This window comes from Amphiura filiformis, chromosome 18 (assembly GCF_039555335.1).
Source record: "Amphiura filiformis chromosome 18, Afil_fr2py, whole genome shotgun sequence".
Lineage (NCBI taxonomy): Eukaryota > Metazoa > Echinodermata > Ophiuroidea > Amphilepidida > Amphiuridae > Amphiura > Amphiura filiformis.
In genome coordinates, this window is record NC_092645.1 from 56,119,956 (window position 1) to 56,139,422 (window position 19,467).

Sequence of the window (19,467 nt, forward strand, 5' to 3'; positions counted from 1 at the left end):
AAAACCTTCCTAAAATGTTTGTTGTATCTTATCAAGGCTATAGAAAGCATCCCAACTTCCTAGACATGTTTTTTGAAAATTTATAACTGAATTTCAAAAAATAAAAAAATATTTGAGTAAACCTCAAAAAAGGAAGCGGGAGGGGATGTGAAACATGTTTATTTTTTTATTTGGCCTTATACCTTTTAAAGCAATCAAACAGTATTACATGTATGAACATCTCAAATAATGACCTAATTAGCCACACATCTGAGGCCATTATCTTTAATGCTTTAAAACGTGTTAACTTTTTAATGCACCTATTAATAAATATGCTTTGTGTTTGTTTTGTTGTATTGTTATTGTACTGAGTCCTACTGTCTCCTACATGTACAGGGGGAGATATTATTTAATATTCCTACAGGGAGATACATTTTACCATCAAGTCATATGGTTGAGAGTGGGGGTGGTAAATCTTTTTTTTATGCCTCCACCGGGGGTTTTATGTTTCCTGGTTGTCCGTCTGTTCGTCCGAGCTACCGGATTTCGATTTTGGATTTTTCATAATATGTGCAATTTCGAGGACTGGTTTTCCATCACCAAAAAGTTCCAATACGGTACCACAAATTGGATGGAAAACTTCTTAGATATATGATTGGCAAAACTGTGTGCAGTTGACAAGTTTTTTAGGGTGGGTAGGGCTGCAGCAAATAATGCACAGCATGGTTTTTCCTCACATGCTATCCAATTAAACTCAGGATTTATACATATAGGGTGATTCGGATAAGTATGGACTAGGCAGATGATCAGTTATGTTGCCCTCAGGTAGTTATTGTTAGCACTAAACATCTGAGTATCAATGAATTTTCAAGACAACATGTCAGCCTCCATGTAGAAACTTTCTCCGTGAAATTGGAGCAATATTTGTTAATTTTCAGACCATTATGTAGTGTGAACAAATAACTTGCAACCGGCATCTTTGATTTAATGGGAAAATAGTCACATATTTCCCTCATAATGGGACAAGGATTTTTGGCCAAGAAACACCCCTGACCTCAATCCAGTTGAAAATGTGTGGTCCATAATGGAAGAGAAAGTCTACTGTCCCCCACTAGCCACAAACAAGAACATATACTGGTCAAAAAAATCAAGGATCCACAGGATTATATGTGAAATTGTGAGGTCCTACGATTCTTCCAAATCTTCTCGCGGGAGGAAGAATCGCTGCCACAAAGTGATAGAGAACCAGGGAGAGGAAAGTTCGTCAACATTCAGTTCTTCGGTTCATAAACTTCAAATAAAAGTACAGTTTTTCCACAATTCATGTAAATATATTGCGTGGTATTCATTTAAACATACTTAATAATATAGGTGGTCCATTCTTATCCGAAACACCTTATACATTAAATTTATTTTTGTTTCCAGATGTAATTGGCTTGGTTCTACATGGTGTTAATGGCATCTTAACGGGCTGAAGACTGCAAGTACATTTCTGATTCTGTTGAAGTTCAAGAGGAAAATTTACCGTTGGTAGTCATCGAGAGAAAATTTCGACTGTTTCTGTATTAAACTACTTAATGAAATCGACATTTACAGAGGCGGGTAAATTGTGGCTGAAGCATTCTTAAAACTCACAAGGTCATCTACGGTATTTTTATCCTTACTACATTGTACGATTCCTTAAGGCAGACGGTAATGATGCTTAAACCGTACACATGCTTATATTGCGGAATTTATTTTCACTCTTTTGATAGATATAAGCGACATGATAACAGACACCAGAATACGTTTGTCAGACTCAGAGCCAGCAGACCATATATATGTACAGGGGAAAGCTCATATCAATGTCAGTATTGTAAGAAATGCTTCTCGCACTTAACTAGCATTCAAAGACACATACGAACTCACTCCAAAGAGAAACCATATCAGTGTGAATACTGTTGGAACCGCTTTACAACAAATGGTAGTCTAAAAAGACACATCTTAACTCACACCAAAGAGAAACCCTATCAGTGTGTGGATTGTCAGAAATGCTTTGCACGAAGTAGCCATCTCAAAAGACACATCATAACTCACACCAAAGAGAAATCCTTTCAGTGTGAGTATTGTCAGAAATGCTTTAAAGCACATGATTATCTTAAAACGCACATCCAAACTCATAGCAAAGAGTACCCCTATCAGTGTGAGCATTGTCAAATATTTTTGCAGAAAGTGATAGTTTTGCAACACACATCCGAACTCACATCCAAGAGAAACCCTATCAGTGTAAATACTGTCACAACTGTTTTATAACAAATGGTGATCTGAAAATACACATGAGAACACACACCAAAGTGAAACGCTATCAGTGTGAATATTGTAATAAATGCTTTGCAGAAAGTAATCATCTTACAAGACACATCCGAAGTCATACCAAAGAAAAACCCTTTCAGTGTGAATACTGTCAGAACTGCTTTATAACCAATAGTGATCTCAAAAGACACTTCAGAACTCACACCAAAGTGAAACCATATCAGTGTGAGTATTGTCAGAAATGCTTTACAGCACATGATAATCTTAAAATGCACATCCGAACTCACACCAAAGAGAACCCCTATCAGTGTGAGTATTGTCAGAAATGCTTTGCAGAAAGTGGTAATCTTGCAACACACATCCGAACTCACACCAAAGAGAAACCCTTTCAGTGTGAATACTGTCAGAACCGCTTTTTAACAAAGGGTAATCTCAAAAGACACATCAAAACTCACACCAAAGAGAAACCCTATCGGTGTGAGTACTGTCAGGAATGCTTTGCATTTAAAAGTAATCTTAAAGGGCACATCAGAATTCACACCAATAAGAACACCTATCAGTGTGAATATTGTCAGAAATACTTTGAGGTACGTAGTAACCTTGCAAGACACATCAAAACTCATACCGAAGAGAAACCTTAGGGATGCACCAATCACAATTAGATTACCAGAGGGTCTGGAAATGTATGAACAAATCTTAACCCTTGATCTATTAAAAAAAGAAGAAAATTGACCTACCATCACTAAAAGGGGGACAAGAGGTATTTGGCAATTAAATAAAAATGTGCTCAAAGGGAAAACAGTACTGAAACGTTCTATGCAAAATTTTCTGCTCGCTACATGTTTGCTACGAAAAAAGGGGATTAATCCAGGCCCAATTACTGATAATTACTCCCTTTGGTCAATTTACACTTCCAGCTGGACAAGCCCACCCCAATGATAAACCACAGCAGACAATCCAACAGATAGAAAATCGTTATGTATAATGTTATTATGATACCTGTTGATGTTGGCACACTTTTTGATAGCTCTATAATGGGAAATCAGCAGGAGCTAATTGGAGGGATTAGTGGTTTTGATTTTTATACCTTTTTCGTAGCCTCGAAGCAACCAGAGTATAATTTATGTTCACATTTTATATATCTGGACACATCAGGTTTTGCAAATTGGGTTCCCAGAATTTGGCACGTGCAATGGGAGTGAAGACTTTTGGAAGACCGCAAGGTGGGGGGGGGCAAATCCTGTGGAACTGCATGAATAAAAACATTGAAGAATCTGATTGCAAACTTTAGTGTGTGATACATGTGATCTTTTTATTTTACTTCAATTTTCTTCCTTGTAAAAGGGGATGATCCTTTTGACCATTTTGTTTAATTTTCTTTGTAATATATTAAACGTCAGTATTTTGTATGAATAAACAAAAGGTGCATAATTTAAAACTGTCAATAAAATTGTTCCCTTTTTAAAAGTGAGTCCATGTAACTTGCCCAGTGGATTTTGATGCAACTTCAGTGGAGTTATCAAGGGTTCCTCAGAGGTAGGCCTACTCATGAATTTGGAGTTGACGGTCATCTAGAGGGGTCACTCTAAAATTTGTATTCTAAAATTAAGTACTCCCATTTCGAAAGTTTAAGGCCTCTGTCGATTAAGTGGGTCCTGGGGTATTAATTATGTAAGCTATGTTATTGGTCAAAGGTCATTTGAGGTCATTTTCCAAAATTGCTCAAAACAAAGAACAAGAAAGCAGGTGACACTTGTTTTATTTGACAATGTTTGAAAAATCCTGAAGATTTGTATTTTCAACAAAACTATAATGGGGGGGGGGCGATATCCTCATTTTTGATGTTGCCATTGGATTAACACATATCATAAAATCTTAAAGATAGACACCTATTGGCAGCACGAATTTGGATATGGGGTCATAAGGCTAATTAACCTGGCGAATTAACCTAACTATTGTCCATCAACCTAAGTGTAAGTGTATGACATTATTCAGCAGATATCCATTAAAAAGCCTATAACTTGGGCTGTGCAATAATTAATTATGAGCCCAGGGGGGGGCAAGCAATTTTTGGCACACATTCTTGGGGCGCTTTTTAAATAAAACGCTCTAAAAAGGCTTAGGAAAACCGTACGGAAATGCTTAAATATGCCTCGCTATATAGTTTTAAACTTCTGTCAGCCGAAAGTCATTCTTGAAGGACTATATACATGTTGCGAGCGCAGCGAGCAGGAAAATTTGCATATTTAAGCCTTTTAAGTGCGTTTTATTTAAAAGAGGCACCCTAAGAATGTGTGCCAAAAAACACTTTCCCCCTCTCGGCTTCCCAAAACTTGCTTGCCCCCCCCCTTCGGCTCGCAAAAATGTCTTGCCGCCCCCAATTTTACCCTCCCCAGGCAGCCCCTTGATTGGTCATGCTTAGTAGCCGCTTACACAAACGGCAAGACAGTGAGACCACAGACGTGATAATAGAAAACTCGTCTGACCTAGGATCGGTAAAATTGAATTCCAACAAAATGCTGGGAAGGGAAATTGTCTACAGATTGGGAGGGTTCATGTATCGGGTTTATTTAATGTCATATAATCTACATTACCAGTCGTTCTCCATAGACCCGAGGGAGGGTCTATACTCTTAGCACGAGTTATCGTTTTCCACAGCTGACGTCCCATACGTACGTAGGTTGATATGCCCAAAAGTGTAGCACGAGTTACCTTGGAATTTGCCCATACATGTATCTAAAAAATAAATAAATTGGTTTGTAAATTCATTCTTAACCATTTGCATAAAGTTTTACTTGTCTTTCAGAACATTTTAGCAATAGAATACATCATCATCATCATCATCATTCGGCTGCGGAGCAGGCGACTACAAGTTTCCTCCAGCTACATCGGTCTTGAGCCATTGCTGATAGTTGACCTTGACTCTGCATGCAGCATGCTGTTCGTATCCCCCCAAAAGACACTGGATGTATTTCCACAACAAGGTTCGTTGCCGTCCGGGTTTCCTCTTGCCATGAGTTGGGACATACAATGCATACTCTTTTGCTGGCTCATCGTCAGGCAAGCGGAGTATATGCCCTACAATAGTACAAATGGCTTTCTCAACAAGTGGCGCTGTCTCTGTCAGATTGTAGATGGTAGAATTTGGTACTCTGTCTACTCTCTTGATGTTCAGCATAATACGGTAGCAGGATGTGCCAAATGAGTTGATTTTATTTTCCATCTCCTTAGACATGTTAGAGATTACCCACGACTCGCAGCCGAATAGTAAAACTGTGACGCAGGTTGTGTGAAAACATTTTAACCTTGGTTGAAATTAGGATGATAGGACTTTCCACAGTTGCTCTAATTTCCAGAGGGCTAGGCTGTCCAAACAAGAGATTTCCGTCTCTTCGGGTCACTAGCCCTGGACACCATCATGGAGCCTAGTTATCTGAAGTCGGTTACATGCTTAATGGGGTTTCCGTACACTTGGAGAGGAGGCTGGGGTCAGGGGGATGACACTCTTATTCACATTTTCATTTTACAACGCAAACCTATATCGAATCCCGGTGGTTTGCGAATAATGAAATGTCCGCATCCCAGATCAATTAAACCCTGGTATGAATTATTTATTAGCTTTCGCCACGATCCCGCGTTTTGCAATAACATAAAAGCACTTCAAATAAAGCGCTTCAGACTCCAGTATTGTCGTACAATATTGTATGTACAATATGTACGTTATTTAATCTATTGCCATTCTATTTCCAGTAATGTTTAAGTTCTAACGAATGTTTGATGACGAAAAATCGATAATATGTTACATACAATATCTAGCAGAAATATATTATCGATTTTACGTCATCAAACATTCGTTAGAACTTAAACATTACTTAAATAACGTACATATTGTACATACAATATTGTACGTACAATAAAAAGTCTGTATACTGCTTTACAGCCCGTTGTTACGAGTCGTACTTGACTCAAGGCCAAAATCACCTTTTACCCGAACTCACACGAATGCACAACACAAATACACTGTTCGTTTAAGCTAACAAAATCTAAGTCTTTAATTGAAAGCAAGTTTCCTTTGGTACAATATAATGACTACAAATGCACATATACATTAATCAAATATAATCACTCTTTATCTATTTTGTACTTAGCCAGCATTCTTCTTCTTGGTGATCATAAAGTTCTTGTAATGTTCTGGACGACTGATGTAATATATCCCTATTCACTTGTCCTGCGACAATCAGCGAAGTCCTTTGTACACTTGCATTGATAACTCCTTGCGTATAAAATCCTTACACGAAAATGGTGTTCTCCAAACACGTTTACAACTCCTTGCGCCATTCTCCTATACTAAACTCCTTGCGCCGTCCTCCTATGCTAAACTCCTTGCGCCGTTCTCCTATGCTAAACTCCTTGCGCCGTTCTCCAAATTTAACTCCTTGCGCTGCTTTCTCCAAACTTGGTGCTATTTCCACCTTTCACACAATATCTTCAGGAAGCAGGACTGCGATGCAGGTGTCCCCACTTATTTTGACAGTTGCGTTGAATCAAAATACCAGACTTCAGCAAGTCGACAGAAGAATATATTTCCTTTCTTGGAAGAATAACGTTCTTTGGCGTATTCTAGATCTTCTCCGACAACACTGGTAAATAGTAGTACTTTGACTACATAAAATATTTCTGGTTTGTAATTTCCTTTCTTTCAAGGAATTGGACTGTAAGCATAGCCCAGATCAACACTATCAACTGTGTCAATAATTGTGTTTACATCTCTTATATATCAAGCATGGGAAAAACCCCATTCTATTCTGGGCCATTTACTGCCTTCACATTATGCTCAATCTGGGGAATTCCAAAGTCTTAATTATAACATTAACCTTTCACATGACATCACTTCCTGAGGGGAAATCCCATTACATCACTTCCTGAGGGGAATCCCATATATGATGTCATCTCTTTACAATCTAAAGGGGGTTTCCAAATATTCCAAATTAGATATGATTCAACTTGTTTTGCTCAATTTGAGAGGGAATTCCCTAAAATGTCATCACTCATGTAACTTTGTAAACAAAGATAAATCATCAAATTAAATTACTCAGGGCACATCACACCTCCCCTTAAAAGAAGAAAGTTTGAATGTAATGAAAACTTTCTTAAATGTTTTCTTCTGTTACATCAACTTCAACATAATATTAACTTCGAGTGCTTAACTCAACATACACAGTGACTACTTGTCACACAAGTTCCTTTTTAAAGGAATTTTTGTTTGTCAGTTTTTATGCAATTCTGGACAAGGCATCAGCCATTACATTGTCTCTTCCCTTAATATGTTTGATGTCCAGATTGTACTCTTGCAAGGTCAAACTCCACCTCATCAGTCTTTGGTTTTTGTTCTTCATCCTGTTGATGAAGGTGAGGGGATTGTGATCTGTGAAAACAAGCACAGGGTAAACTGTGGTACCCAAATACACATCAAAATGTAGCAATGCTAATAGCAATGCTAGACACTCCTTCTCAATTGTGGAGTAATTTCTCTGGTGCTTGTTGAATTTCCTTGAAAAGTAACAAATGGGGTGATCTATTTGATCTTCACCCTCTTGCATCACAACCACCTCCACAGCCTATGTCACTGGCCTGGCATCAACAGTCAACTTAAACTGCTTCTGAAAATCAGGTGCAGTAAGCACTGGTGAACTCATGAGTATAGATTTGACTTTGTGAAAAGCATTTTCACACTGTTCTGACCAAATGAATTTTGCATCTTTCTTCAACAAATCAGTCAAAGGACTTGCTATCTCTGAAAAGTTTGGACAGAACTTTCTATAATAGCCAACCATTCCTAGAAATCTCATGAGTGCCTTCTTGTTTACAGGTGTGGGGTATTGCTCAATTGCTTCAACTTTGGCTTTGATAGGTTTCACCTGACCTTGACCTACAACATATCCCAAGTATGTGACTGTGGCATGGCAAAACTCACTTTTTACCAGATTGACTGTTAACTGTACTTCAGACAGCTTCTTAAACAATTGATGGAGTTGTTCCATGTGTTGTTCCCAAGTTTGACTGTAAACAATCAAATCATCTACATACGCTTCACATCCCTCTATGTCTGCCACAATTTGATTTACCATTCTCTGAAATGTTGCAGGTGCGTTTTCAACCCAAATGGCATAACTTTGTATTGGTAAAGACCAAATGGAGTACAAAAGGCAGAAATCTCTTTGGCACGGTCTGTGAGTGGAACCTGCCAGTACCCTTTCAAAAGATCAAATTTGCTAACAAATTTTGCATTCCCAATTTTGTCAATGCAATCATCAATTCTTGGAATTGGGTATGAGTCTGTCTTTGAATGAACATTTGCAGCTCTCATGTCTGCGACCAATCGGTATGAACCATCAGGCTTGGGAACAAGAATGCATGGTGAACTCCACTCACTACTACTTGGTTCTATGATATCATTGTCTAGCATGTAATTGATCTCATTTTTGAGATGTTCCATTTTCAATGGATTGACTCTGTAAGGATGCTGCTTGATTGGTTTTGTATCACCAACATCTACATCATGAAATGCAGCATTTGTTCTACTTGGCGTATCAGGAAATATATTGTCAATTTGTGAATCAAATTTGCAATTTGACTTTGTTGATCTTGAGAAAGATGACCTAACTTTGAGTCCAAATTAATGAGCACATCAGAATTGTTCAATTTTACATTATACTCTTTGTGCTCCAGCTCTTTATCCTTGTCAAGTGTGACATCAGAATTGTCATCTTTACTCTTGTCTACATTGGCGATTTTGTCTACATCGGCATGTGTGTCTACATTAGCATGTTTTACTGTACACACAGGTTTTGGAATGCCACTGTCACTTCTTTCAACATACTCTTTGAGCATATTTATGTGGCATAACTGCCTGCTCTTGCGTCTACCAGGAGTCTTGATAATATAATCTACTTCACCCACTTTTGACTCCACTTCACATGGACCATGATATCTGGCTTGTAATGGGTGTCCTGGAATTGGAAACAATACTAGAACTTTGTCACCTGGTTTGAACACTCTTTCTCTGGCATGTTGATCATACCATTGTTTCATTTTGGCCTGACCCTGTTTCAAGTTTTCTTTGGCGATATCAGTTGCTCTGTTAAGCCTATGCTTAAAATTGGAGACATAATCCAATAAATTGATATCTGATTTCTCATTGAGCCACTTTTCTTTCAACAACTTTAAGGGCCCGCGCACTGTGTGTCCAAACACTAACTCAAAAGGACTAAATCCTAAAGTTTCCTGAACTGCTTCCCTAGCAGCAAACAACAACAAGTGTACTCCCTCATCCCAGTCCCTCTGAAATTCCAAACAATATGTCCTGATCATGTTTTTCAATGTTTGGTGGAACCTTTCTAGTGCACCTCGTGATTCTGGATGGTATGCACTTGAGGTATACTGTTCTATACCTAATTGATACATGACCTGCTGAAATACTCCAGAAGTAAAGTTTGATCCCTGGTCTGACTGTATGGACTTGGGGAGCCCCACAAATGTGAAGAACTTGGTTAAAGCTTTCACTATGGTCACTGCTTTAATATTTCTCAATGGTATGGCTTCAGGAAAGCGTGTTGACGCGCACATAATTGTCAGAAGGTACTGATTACCTGACTTAGTCTTTGGTAAGGGGCCTACACAATCAATAATAACCCTACTAAATGGTTCATTAAAGGCTGGAATTGGCTTTAATGGAGCAGGAGGTATTTTCTGATTTGGCTTCCCTACTACTTGGCATATGTGACATGTTTTGCAATATTCAGAAACATCTTTTCTGAGAGTGGGCCACCAGAAATGTCTCAGATTTCTTTCATGAGTTTTCTTAACACCCAAATGCCCTGCCATGGGACTATCATGTGCTATGTTAATAACTTCAGTGTGGTAGACTTTTGGTACCACAATTTGGTGCACTACCTTCCACTCTTCATCGGCAGGTGCATCAGGTGGGCGCCATTTTCTCATTAGCACACCATCTTGTTTGTGAAAACAGACAGAATTTTGTTCTGCTTCTTCTAGGGTCAATGCCCTTTGATTGATCTCTTTGAGTTCTGGGTCATTTTGTTGCTCCAGAATCAGCTTGTCATGACTTAATGGGTCTCTCAATGTTTCCCCAATTTGTTCATGCTCAGAGGCTGTGTCATTTTGAGGGTCTTTTTATCCCCTGGAGAAGGAAGTTTATCTTCTTTCTCATTCAACTTTGACACAAATGTGTCTTCCAAACTGTAGCCTATGTCATCAATTTGGTTGTCCTCAATTGTTTCTAATGAGGCTCTCTTACTCATTGCCCGTGTCACTGCACATGCAGGAAATATCTCCTTTTCCTCACTACTATCATCCTGTAAACAGGGCTTATCTGTAACTATTGGGTCAGGAAAACCTTCCCCCTGCCAAATCATTTCCTAGCAACATGGACACTCCCTTGACTGGCAATTCATGTCTAACTCCTATGGTTACAGGACCAGAAACCAAGTCAGATGTCAAGTTAATTTTGTGGAGAGGTACATTAAGTATTTCCATCCCAATACCCTGGATCAAAGCATTACCAGCTGAACTATCCTCATTAAAGGGCAAAGTTCCTTCCAGAATCATAGACCGTGCACAACACGTATCTCGCACAATCTTAATGGGCTTTGGACTACCATTATCACCAAGTGATACTACTCCCTCTAACACAAATGGTTCAAATTCTTCACACACCTTGTCTGTCTCACCTCCCTTTTGTGGGAATTCTTGTTTTTGATTTGACTGACTTGTTTCTTTGACTCAAGTGACACTGCACATCCTACAGTATTACTAGCAGTTTGCTGCTGTTTTTGTGCATCTTGTTTGGCTTTTAAGCTCCGACACATGGTCACTGTATGTCCTGGTTTCTTACAGAAATGGCAAACTAATTGGGATTTAAATTCAGTCCCACCTGTTGGTCTGGTACCTGAACTCCATGGGGTCCCTCTACCACCAGCACTATTCTGTGAATTAGACCAGGATCTGTGATTTGACTGAGATCTCCCTTCTTGTGTACCACCCTGATTTGCTCTAGGTTGGTTTTGGCTGAACCTGTTTGAATAACTTCTGTTATGACTAAATCTACTCGCATTCAATTTGTGAGTTAAGCCATAGTCATCCGCCATTGTCGCCGCGTCACTTAGCGTTTTAATTTTGCTAGCGCTTTCATCCAAGTGGGTTTTAATGTCAGCGTGGACACATTTTTTGAACTCTTCTTTAAGAACCAATTGCTTAAGTTGGCCGAAATCATCTTTGACTTCTTTTGAACCAAGCCACCTGTCAAACATGTGTTCTTTTACTCTAGCAAATTCTACATGGGTTTGATCTGCTTGCTTTCTTGAATCTCTGAACTTTTGTCTGTATGCTTCAGGCACCAGTTCATAGGCCTTAAGGACTGCTTGTTTGACTTCTTCATAATTATTACACTTCTCTATTGGTAGAGCTGAGTAAGTTTCCCTGGCCTTCCCCACAAAACTACTTTGTAACAGTAGGGTCCAATGCTCTGGAGGCCATTTCAAATTTTAGCTACCTTTTCAAAATGTTGGAAATACTCGTCAACATCTTTCTCTTTGAATTTAGGCACAAGCTTTACATACTTTGTAACATCAAACCCTGACTTTGAGGAGAAACTTGATGAGTATTTGTCACCTAGCTTTGCCAACTTCTCTTGTTCAAACTTGTACTTTTCTTCAATTTCTTTTTGTTTCAAATTTTCTTCCATTTCCAACTTTTGTTTTTCAAGTTCCAATTTTGCTACCTTTTCCTTTTCTTCTGTTTCTAATTTGTGGTGCTCAAGCGCCATCTTTTCTTGGCGCGCTTTGTCTTCCATTGCTAGTTTTTGTTTTTCAATGTCTAGCCTTTCTTGTTTTTCTTTATTTTCATTCTCTAACTTGATCATTTCCAGTTTTTCTTTTTGGTCCATTTCTATTTTCTTTTGATCCATTTCCATTTTCTTTTGGTCCATTTCCATTTTCCTGAATTCTAATTGAATTTCCAACTCTTTCAACTTAAATGCTGAGTCCCCACCAATTTCTACTTCAAGTTTCTCTTCCAAATAGGATTCATCAAAAATGTCCTCCCCGACCAAAACATCAATCAAGGCATTTTTGATTATTTGCTTTCTTGTAGCTTGTGTTACTTTCAAATAATGTTTGGCAAATGCCAATAAATCAGGCTTCTTCAACTCATCAAACTTCTCCCAATTTATAGTTTCAAGAAACTCTTCTGCTTTGAACTCCATACTGTACTTTCACTTTCAAGACTCAGTAAATTAATGTCAACCTTTTTACAGTGTATTTCCCGGACGAGCCTCCAATTTTGTTACGAGTCGTTACTTGACTCAAGGCCAAAATCACCTTTTACCCGAACTCACACGAATGCACAACACAAATACACTGTTCGTTTAAGCTAACAAAATCTAAGTCTTTAATTGAAAGCAAGTTTCCTTTGGTACAATATAATGACTACAAATGCACATATACATTAATCAAATATAATCACTCTTTATCTATTTTGTACTTAGCCAGCATTCTTCTTCTTGGTGATCATAAAGTTCTTGTAATGTTCTGGACGACTGATGTAATATATCCCTATTCACTTGTCCTGCGACAATCAGCGAAGTCCTTTGTACACTTGCATTGATAACTCCTTCGTATAAAATCCTTACACGAAAATGGTGTTCTCCAAACACGTTTACAACTCCTTGCGCGATTCTCCTATACTAAACTCCTTGCGCCGTCCTCCTATGCTAAACTCCTTGCGCCGTTCTCCAAATTTAACTCCTTGCGCTGCTTTCTCCAAACTTGGTGCTATTTCCACCTTTCACACAATATCTTCAGGAAGCAGGACTGCGATGCAGGTGTCCCCACTTATTTTGACAGTTGCGTTGAATCAAAATACCAGACTTCAGCAAGTCGACAGAAGAATATATTTCCTTTCTTGGAAGAATAACGTTCTTTGACGTATTCTAGATCTTCTCCGACAACACTGGTAAATAGTAGTACTTTGACTACATAAAATATTTCTGGTTTGTAATTTCCTTTCTTTCAAGGAATTGGACTGTAAGCATAGCCCAGATCAACACTATCAACTGTGTCAATAATTGTGTTTACATCTCTTATATATCAAGCATGGGAAAAACCCCATTCTATTCTGGGCCATTTACTGCCTTCACATTATGCTCAATCTGGGGAATTCCAAAGTCTTAATTATAACATTAACCTTTCACATGACATCACTTCCTGAGGGGAAATCTCATTACATCACTTCCTGAGGGGAATCCCATATGTGACTCCTCGCCACAACTGAGCCCGGATGTCGCCAATCATCATTTTTGAGATATTCAACCAAAATATTCTGCTTGAAATTAGCTTTAAAATGATGTATATCATGTCTATAGTACTTGACATTTAAGTAGTGAAAAATCAATAAAACAGTCAATAAATCCTTTCTTTCCTATTGTTTATTATTAAGTTCGATGGAGCATATCTCAATAGTGGCACTGGCGACATCCGGGCTCAGTTGTGGCGAGGAGTCACATATATGATGTCATCTCTTTACAATCTAAAGGGGGTTTCCAAATATTCCAAATTAGATATGATTCAACTTGTTTTGCTCAATTTGAGAGGGGAATTCCCCTAAATGTCATCACTCATGTAACTTTGTAAACAAAGATAAATCATCAAATTAAATTACTCAGGGCACATCACACCGTTGAGTTCAATGAACTACGCCCTGAAACCGATAGTGCCCCGTAAAGAAGCTCTAGCTCCCATTGACCTCTATACAGGTCAGTGAGCTCTCCATACACAAATGAACAAGTACAATAGGACAAGGCCAGCACCTATGACCTGCTTAGTGACATGTTATTTTGAAGTCTTCTAAAACTTAATATCTTGAAGATTAGTATTCGTTTGTACATATGGACTGCGCATTTAATGTGCAAAATATTAGTTCTTATATAAAATTACAAAATATTGGTATTATGACACACGGTATATAGGTGATATAAAACGACTAATAAAATCATGTCATCATGGCGTCATGTCAAAGGTTCATTTATATCCCGTATGTTTGTCTAAATTAATTAATATTTTCAGAACAATTTCTACACCCATTTAATATGTACTCAGGTGGAACCCAACTTTTTTTAATTTTCATTTCTTTTTATGTAACAAATTCAGGTTTTTCCATTGCGCGCGCTGCCGGGCAATACAAATTTAATGCTAACATTGAATAAACGCGGAATTAAGAATATGCGTTTCTAGTATATACAGCGTCTGACTCTACCTGAGGACCTAGCCTGAGTCCCATGGGCTCCAAGAATGGCTCTTCATACACAAATGAACAAATACAATGAAGGGTCGCCATTGCTCTCCATACACAAATGAACAAATACAATGGAGAGTCCGACTGCCATGCAAATGAGCCAAGTGTCCTCTCAAGGTATGCTCTGTGCCAGGCGATTCTTTAAACAGTACGCATTAGCCAATATGTACTGGAAAAAAATAGTAAGCATTAGGCAATGTGCGAAATTATAATGTCTATATACTGGCATATGGATAGTACCATTCTTTAATGCTACTACCGTACAATTCTCGTCAGCATAGAGTTCCGTTAAAATATGATGTGGAAATGTTTCGGGAACCAGCCAGTTTTACCAGTGATAACCAAGATGGCGATCTCCATGCACTGACGATCGAACACGAAATCGGGTAGGACCCTGTGCGGAGAGGTACGTAGTAGCAGCTTTTCCATGTAATTTATCCCTTTTCTGTACGTTTGTCGTGGATATACCTAAGGTATAATTATAATTGTCATTTTGCGCGGTTTTGATCAGGCACAACCACACAATGATGTGAATGCGTAGCCTCGGGAATGATTGAGGGTGCCGAATTCTGCGTACTTGTGTACGTACTGCATTGTAGGGAATAGGCTTTTTTAATACCCAATAGAGGCCGTCAGCCTTTCGCCATCTTGTGGGTACAAATGATACGCGGTTGCATGCGTCGGACACTACGCGCAGGGCGCAGCTTGCCACGCAACTGTTATCGCGCATTGGCATGGTGATTTTGCTGTTCACCCATGGAGATCGAACGACCATCGCAACGTGTACCCACAAGATGGCGGCATATGACGTCACGCTGACGGCCTCTATTCTCTCGGTCGGGGCTAGCCCTAGAACTCTGGCCATAGTATCCGCTTTTACTTCCACTAGGGCCAGAGGCACTTACATTGAAAAATTTGTTGGAGATGCTTGAACGATCCAGTACAAAAAATCAATGCTTGATCGATCGAGCCGAAATTATACAAGGCTCAAAATAAGCTAAGGTGTCATAAAAGTGTAACACACAATTATTTTTCCAGCTCTTTTCTTTTGGTCTCCAACCAGGTTTAGGCCGTATAAAATTAATGTTTTGGTTCTCGCCCAGAGGATTTTCATGAATTGATGAGGGAGGGAGGTGTTTTTTTTTTTTTTTTTTTCAATGTAAAATTAGCATTGTCAGTAGTTTTCGGTCTTCTCCAACAGTGCTCGAGGAACGATGAGGCCTTTTTTTTTTTTTCAAATGTGAGATTCTGAGGGATAAACCCCTAGAGTACCACAAAAAGACTTGGAAGTGATGCTTGTTCTCTAATAAACTTATTTATATGTATGAAGATTTCATAAATCATTCCAAAGTCTAAAAAAATTGAAAAATCTAAAAAAAAAAAAAAAAATCTGACAAATCCCAGAAATTGAGGAGGGAGGGACGAGAACCAAAATATTAATTTTACACGGCCTTAAATTATAGTATGCACATATATCGTTCATAATACAGTAAAAGAAAGATAAGTTATAGACCATTTACTTCACAAATTTAATTTTCTAGCCCTTGCGTATGTTATATTTGACAGACACAATTTTGACGATTTTCTGCAATCAAGTAAAAATTTATAAAGTATTACATAAGGTATTTTGTGGTTATTTAGGTGTAGGACCTACAGCAACTGATTGTGGAAAAAAATGTGTCCAAATATTACAATAAGGAGGATAAATTGTTATAAATAAAATATGTGTGCCTGTCAAGCCAAAAAATACGCAAGATGTCTGTCAAATGTAACATACAGAATAATAATTTGGCAAAAACAGTAGTTCAAGATGGGAAATTGAATAAAGATCACATGCAGTTTATAAATCACATGTTTTAAAACACTTTTATAAACTCTAAACTATCATCATAATGTGAACATCAAGTGATTTTAATTTTTTAAACGTATTATGTATGTTACTTTTGACAGACACATACAAATCTAGCGTATGTTACTTATGTACAAATGTTTGACAGACAACACTTAACAATGGATTGTGTCATCAAAAAGCTTCTCCTCACAAAGTGATAGTGCCACAAAGCTAGGTGGAGCTAAATGCTATGTCATGTAGCATAATTAGCTGTATCACCCTAGTTTAGCAGGAATTACAGCACCGTCTTGCGTATGTTACTATTTGACAGACATTTCAAGAAAAATTTTAAAATTGTTATATGTTCAAAAAAGATGGCAGCCACTTACAAATTGATTATAATATGGAGAAATGAAGTTATTTACAATAGATTTACCCTTTAGTTTATGCTTCAAGTCTTTGTTTATAAAAAACTGAGGGACTTCAAAATCAATCAAAAGTTTGACAGACAATAGTAACATACGCAAGGCAAACTTTTAAATCCTTTTTTGATCTGTTAACTTATAATTCATAATGCCTCTTTCTGTTTTTTTTGATTGGTTTACTGCACCATTTTGGGAAACAGGTCACATGAATTTCTATAAGGATCCATAAAAAAAAAAATTAAAAGCTGTTGAAAAAAGGCGTCTCTTGGCATGTTACAAATAAAAGTGTAAAAATAGGCATTTTTACAGCTATTTTTATTTTTTTATTATTTAGAGTGAAAGGATTTTACTTAAATTGTGTATGCTATGTCTTTACTACCTAAACTTGCCACTAAACTAGCAAATATTCCATTTCTATAATTATTATTTTAAAAAAAAGATGTCAAAATATATGGCTATAATATGACACCTTAGCATATTTTGAGCCACAAATGTGTGTCAGGTCACTAATTAACATGATAAAACCCACTTCAGAACACACAATCACCAGTCATTTCTAAAGATGCATTTATACTCAATCGCTTTTGCAGAAATCTGAATCGCACACATGATCAGTGTACTAAATCGCGTCGATTTGCCTGCTGAGCATGCGCATGAATCGCTGTTTTTCAAAAGCGACACGTAGGCCTATATTGACACCCTCTGTCGGTCAACGTTCTCTAGAATTGCACACATAACTTGTGCAGTTAACGACAATGATTCAGTGTGATGATGAGTAACCTATGGGTATAAACTATAAACACAGCTTTACACAGTGACTAATTTACATAGGCACAAAAGACATGAAAGACCATGTTCATGTACTGTTACTCAGCCAAACAGGGCAGAGTACATTGTAGGTCCCGGATGTTCGGTACATGTTCCTATCTCGTCAACGTTATACCTTTCCAACAAGGAAAGAGATACGAAAAAGCTTAACGTCTAGTCGGGGCCACGCCACATCCATTTATGCATTGGAGTGAAAACAACTTACCTGGTACAATTCTCTTGGTCGGGCTGACGTCACAAAGGGGAAATAGCCTTGTAAAACCAGTGTGCGCATGTGCAGCGCATGTGCAGTTCCCCTTTCTCGAGCTGGTTGCTATGCACACGCTTGTGCAAAGGGGACGAAGGGGACAATGTTCCCGGATGTCCGACCGAGTGAATACTCAATCATGTCAATAGTGTACAGGCCAGGGCAAAGTCAAAGTGGCAGAGCAGAGTTCAGCGAATGTTGTTTTCACTCCAGTGCAGTGCTATTGTCAGCCGGTTCATGCCCGGATGTCCGACCGACAGAATACGCATCATACACTAGAACATGGAAACATTCAAACATTAAAAGCTAGCACACGAGATCAAATTAAAGGAGTAACGGTACTTCTACTTCTACTTCTACGAAAATACTCGTCAACGCCTGCTCGGCAACTAAACAAGGGTAGTATGGGTCAAATCAACAGTGGTCGAATCCATGGGTTCCTACACTTCTACTTCTACTTCTGTACTCGGTAGGTTCCACATGTGGATATATAGCCCAGGGACTTTGTCCATGAGTGGTGCAAGAGTGAGTGTGTGTATTAATACAAATACAGTGTGCGTAGTAAAAACCAATAGCTGCAGACTAGATTGATGCCGCCACAGCTCCCTGAAAGTCTCAACAGACGGTGAGACTAGGATGGTGCCGGGAAGTGAGTTCCACCACAGTCTGAGGGCCAATGACCAGGCCGATGACAAACATTCAAATTTCACGATATCTTTGCTAAACTAATTAATCTGCAAGAAATATTTTGTACATAAACATTATGTAGCCAGAGGTTTCCAGTGCTATAAAAATCTCAACTTTTTGTTTAGAAAAGGGGGAGATGATGATGTATGGCTCAAAATTTGGACTGCTCGCCATTCAGTTTACTGTCATTAGGTATTTTGAAACGGTTGATGTTTAATGATCCCCGATTTCTGGTCGATTATTTTAGCTGTGTCACGTGCATGATGTCGATGCTGGTGGGAACCAGCCTAATTCACTAAAAATTCAGTTTAAAAAACATGATCGCCGATATTGATGTGATGCGGAATCCTATGCAAGCGATTATATTTGGCAAAATTTGACCTTTCTAGGCAAGTTGACAAAACTGATAAAATATGATAAAAGACAGTCTTAATTAAGTATGTGCATCGCTTTTGGTGTTTTGATGTTTTGAGAGACTGTGAGGGATCCCAAACAACAGGTGACGTAGCCTATTCTTGACGGTCTTAGCCTTATACGTTGGACACAGGGTTATAGCTAGCTAAATCTTAGTGCCGGGTGAAATTTATATGAAATTTTAAAAAATTGAAATTTGATAAGAATTTCAAATTTTGTACTGATTGTTCATTAAATTTGAAACATTTGAGACTGGAGTGCCGGGTAATTGGGCTCAAAATTAACTTGAGTGCCGGGTAGAAATTAAGAGTGCTGGGCGAGTTCGCCCGCCACCGCCTGCTAAGCGTAGCTACAACCCTGGTTGGGCATGTCAGATAGTATCAGTTTGTGAATGA